Source organism: Marmota marmota, unplaced genomic scaffold, assembly GCF_001458135.2.
Source record: "Marmota marmota marmota unplaced genomic scaffold, marMar, whole genome shotgun sequence".
NCBI lineage: Eukaryota > Metazoa > Chordata > Mammalia > Rodentia > Sciuridae > Marmota > Marmota marmota.
Genome location: NW_026000283.1, coordinates 10,843,096 through 10,848,300, shown reverse-complemented (window position 1 = coordinate 10,848,300; position 5,205 = coordinate 10,843,096). Strand labels below are relative to the sequence as shown.

At 40.7% G+C, this 5,205-nt stretch overlaps 1 protein-coding gene across 1 annotated transcript in view; it reads right to left on the bottom strand.

Moving 5' to 3' along the window:
- Positions 1-1,835, bottom strand: part of Kiaa1210 (KIAA1210 ortholog) — a 33,112-nt gene extending 31,277 nt beyond the window's left edge. The window contains exon 1 of the mRNA XM_048797108.1: positions 1,673-1,835. The gene's annotated coding sequence lies outside the window, so the exon portion shown is untranslated. The remainder of the gene's footprint in view (positions 1-1,672) is intronic.
- Positions 1,836-5,205: the final 3,370 nt, after the last annotated feature.

Here is a 5,205-nt window from a genome sequence, read left to right as displayed (position 1 = left end):
CTCCCTGCTCTGTTCTTAGTTGCTCTCATTATATCAAAGAAGACATTTGGTATTTGTTTTTTAGGGATTGGCTAGCTTCACTAAGCATAATCTGCTCTAGTGCCATCCATTTCCCTGCAAATTCTATGATTTTGTCATTTTTTAGTGCTGCGTAATACTCCATGGTGTATAAATGCCACATTTTTTTTATCCATTCATCTATTGAAGGGCATCTGGGTTGGTTCCACAGTCTAGCAATTGTGAATTGTGCTGCTATGAACATCGATGTAGCAGTATCCCTGCACTTCTTGTTCTTAAAGAATCTTTTTTCACAATAGTTTCATGCCTCACATGTGCTACGCAAGTGCTCTACAACTGAGCCACAACCCCAGCCCACACACACTTCTTAATATGGAGAATACATCAGAGTAAATGGATCATTTGGAGCAGAAATTGCAAGTTAAGAAGGGGAGATTGTAGAACTTTGGTAGAGACAGTCCAATAAATTTTCAGAGACAATGAAAGTAAACCTGGACACCCCTTCCTCCTCACTGGTATTTAGCAAGGCCAGTGTTAGTCTTACTTATAGTTATGGTCTATAAAGCAATGGTCTATAATGTCATTACTTATGAGATATGGAAGAAGCCTCTGTATCCAAAACCATCTCTTGCATGGCAAGGCTACCACAAAGTCCTTACTCTGAATGCACTCTTTAAAGTCTTTCTTATGGAGCCATATATGTTATCAGACCATTATGTCACAAAAGTGTTGGAAGGAGGGATTAAGAGCAGCATAACATGGTAGCTAGCTGTCCCACTGCCATCAAGCAAGCCTTGAGAAAATGAATGGCAGCACTGGTAAGTTCTGTTTGGAGTCCAGGAATTCTGCAGTTTAAGGCCAGGAGAACAGTCCCAAGAGAGCTTCATAGAAAAAGATTCAATGGATCCAGGGACAGCTGGGGGCACTAGATGCCCAGATAAAAAAGCACAATAAGATGTTAAAATTAGGGCACTGCAGATTAAAAAAAAAAACTAAATAGGAATGGCAGTGGTAGCTTAAAGTCTTCCACATATACCCTTTGTGACAAGTTAGTCTACTGGGGTGGAGGGAGCAAGGGATTGGGCTTGCTTGCTTGCTTATATACTTTTATGGCAATGCAAGGATTTTTATGCTCAAGTCCCACCCCCTCCAACTCCATGGTTTTAATATCTGGGATTTTAATCATTCATTTTGAGATCTGGCTCCCCTTGACTAGATTTTCAGCTTACAGTCCAGGCACGCAAACCAGACCAAACCTTCTGAATGACATAGGCCATACTTATGGTAAAAAATAGGCCCCTAATTCCTCATTAGCTGTAGGCCCCACATCTCGAGTTACTCTAGCTAGTACAGGAAGGGTTTCTGGATCTGTCTATACCCTCTAACCCAGTGCTCTTGAGGAATGGAGTGTGTGTTGACCATGTTCTAACCCACTGGGATGCTTAACCCAGACAACAAACATACATATGTGCACAAAAAAGAGGAGCTGGACACAGCTGCCTTGGCAATGGCTGCAAGCCCAACCCCTAGCACCATGGAGGCCAAGAGTCCCTGAGACCAACTATCCATTGGTAATTTGCCAAAGGAGGGTCTAGACATAGCTGTTTGCCCTTATCCCAACCCAGTCCCTTTGCCCACCCCTACCTGAGCTTACCTAGGTTCACCAGGTTGGTCATTGTCAACTTGCTTCAGAAAAGAGGTGTTAATATTGCTGTTGGACAAACATGGCTTTAAGAGTCTCCCTCCCTGTAGGTCATCAGGGTCTTTTTTCTTTTTCTTGCCAAAAAAGCTCCTGAAGGCTTTAAATTTGGATTTCTTTTTTCCTGAAAATGAGAAATGAAAGTGAGGCAAAGTGTGATAGAGGAAGGAAAGGTAGGAAAGGAGACAGAGCCTTCAAAACTGAAACAAACACTGTGGATCTCACCCCCAGGGCCCACTGCACCTCTCATTTGGTTTTTACCTCTCTTGGAAACTCAGTAACCAAGTATTTGAGATGCTGGCAAAAGAAGCAACCCAAACCATAGCTTTATGCAGCCTCTGTTGAAGTCAAACGAGGTATTCACTTGCTTCTCAATTTCAACCATTAATTAATATGCACACTGATAAATCCAAACCAATTAGCAACAGTTGAACAACACACACAGTAGTGAACGCACACACACCTCTTTCTTTTCCTAAGAACTTCGTTTGCCTGAAGTGATGATTGAGCCAATGGAAGCACTTGGCACCTCCCAGATACCACACTGGTAGCTGGAGTGACTGCAATCCAGTGGAAGAGCCAAGTTCACACATGTGAAAACCACTTTCAAACCCTAAGAAATCTAAGCAGGAGCTGATACCACCCAGACTATGTGCTGAAAAAATGCAGACCTAAAGTGTGAGTGCCATTGGCTGGTATGGTGAATGAACACTTCCTTGAGGAAGGAGTTTATGAGCAAGAGAGAGGGCTGGGAATGGGAAAGAAGAAAGGGTCTTCCAGGTGAAGAAACTGCCTGTGCAAAGGCTATGTCAAACTCAGGTAACAAAGGGCTTTTCAAAGTGTGTTTGTCTGTGTGTGTATGCATGTGTATGTGTGAGCGTGTGTACTGCTGTGCATGTTGTTCAACTATTGTTACTTGGTTTGGATTTATCTACACAATTGTTGCCCTTTGTATTTGCAGATAAATGAATGTTTGCTCCATCTATAACAAGTACCAGGGCAACAGTGAGAAATGCGAGCTTTAAATGTCCCTAAGGCTCTCTCTGTTTGGGCTTTCTTTAATTTCCTAATAAACACATGTACATATCTATATCAGCAGAAGAGAAGAAGGGGAGGGGACTCAACCTACATTCTTCAGAGGGAAAGAATTAGCTCTTATTTCTCTCAGTGCAATGATTTACCAACTCAGGTGTCTCATTTCAATATTCAGCAGTCTGGTCTCTGGAAGGCCTCACCAGCATAGCAGTGCTGCAGTGGTGGTGAGAGGTCTGTACTAGGGAGTTGTCAATATAGCTGCCATTTTGAAAAGTGTGATGGTATAATGGAAAGTAGCACCCAAGAATCTGAAATCTGGAATCCTAGGCTTGAATCTGATATCAGTAGCCTCTGTGACTTTACCCTGGGTAAGTTACTCAATCCCTATGGGACTCAGGAAAACGAGGGATTACACTGGCTCAGCATCTCCCAAAGTGTGTTCAGAGGCATGCTCTAAAATTTTGTTATGTGAAAAGGGGATCTGCCAACCAGGCAATCTGGGAAATATTGAATTAGACAAAGTTCATTGCTTTCCAATAAGACTTTGCTGAAACTTCAAAATGCTAAAGTGTAGAAAAGGGAGGTCAGTTGAATAGAAAAAAGGTACCAGGGGATGGGAGGATGGGAGGAAGGAGGAAAGTGCTTGGGAGAGAGATATTGGCCAAATTATATTGTTATGTTATGTGCATGTACTGATAAATTACAACAAATCCCACCATTGTGTACAAATTAATGCACCAATAAAAGTGGAGAAAAAATAAAAATAAAATTAAAAAAAATGTTTCTATGTTTAATGAAGAAACTGGGCAACAATATGGTCTCCCAAATGCACATAAGCAGAATATCTGGCAAAATGCAATTTTGGAAATGCTACCTAGGGTTCCCTCTAGCTCTGAAATGCTATGACCTATTTATATATTAATTACTCCTATTAGAAAGGTTTCTAAGCTGGGCATGGTGGCTCATACTTGTAATCCAAGTGACTCAGGAGGCTGAGGCCAGAGGATTTCAAGTATGTGGCCAGCCTCAGCAATTTAACAAGATCCTATCTCAAAAAGATAAATAAATAAAAAGGACTAGGGATGTAGCTCAGTGGTAGAGTACCCCTGGGTCCAATCCCCAGTACCAGGGGAAAGAAAAAGTCAATTTCCTAACCTTCAAGGATACCATTAAATCTAGTTTCCCACCAATCTGTACAATTCATGCCTCTTTTCTCTAGACAAATAAAACTTGACTGTTATCACAATGAGTTTTGCATCTGAATACTCTCTAGTCTGTCCACTAATTCATTCATCTATTCAAAAATATTTATTAAGGTCAAACACTTACTCTGTTCTGGGTGTCAATGAGAAAGGAATAAGATATGGTCCCTCTATCTTAGTTACTGTCCCCACATCTGGGTATATTTAAAATGACCTTTAACCTCACAAACCACCATGAGGATTTCATGTGAAAGTTCTAGGAGGTATACAGCACACAGTAGGAGGGTTCAAAATCATCTCTATTTTGCTCTTTGGCCTTCTATCTTAATCTCCTCACCTCCAAATGGTTTCTAAAACCTATGGAATTGTGAGGATTTTTGTAAAATGCTCATTAATATAATGACAATTTCACAGTTTGATGCTAAAAAATACTTCACAACAAACTCTCTGGGAAAATTCCTTGATACCTATTATTTGCCTATTGATGTGGTGCAAATACACTTCCACTATGACCAACTTGAAGCTACCAACATGACATTTGGGAAGGAGATGGGCCCCATCTCCCAAGCCAGCCTGAACCACCTCCAACACACTGGTAAGTAATTCCCACCCAAGGAGGATGAGTTGGGCAGAAGGTCTCTCACAAACAGAAAGCAGCATGCTACATTTTAACCTTGGGAGATACTGCCATTTTCCAAACAGAAGGAACAAGATTTATTGATTCTTAACAAGTGGGTATCCTCCAGGCCTCCGAACCATTATACTCAGAACATAGTATAAAGAATGGTCTGAACATTCACTAGGTTTGGAAACACAGTGACTATTGTCTCTCTTGCTTCAAACCCCCAGAATGGAAGAGAGGAGGGCAAAGCTAGAGAATTTGGAGTTGCAAACCTACTTCTCATAAATCAGCAAAGACAAAGAAAGGAGAATCAATAGCCAGAAGCTCCACAATCTATAATCACTGAATAGCTGAATAAAGCATTTCCAATTACCTCTTCAGGCTGTGAAACCAAATTTACCAAACATGATCATTGTACAAACAGACAAAACTATGCACTAAGATTTTTATGTTTCTGAATTAAGAAAATGACTTGTGACTTGTGACTGTAGCATGTACTAAAATTGAACATACATATATTCCAATTTTCTCCCAAGTTTTCATTCTTTGTTGATAAGAAAAAAAAGAACTTATTTCCCACAAGGATTCAAAACAGCTTAAGCAATGTGTGTCTTTTCAATCATGGCCCT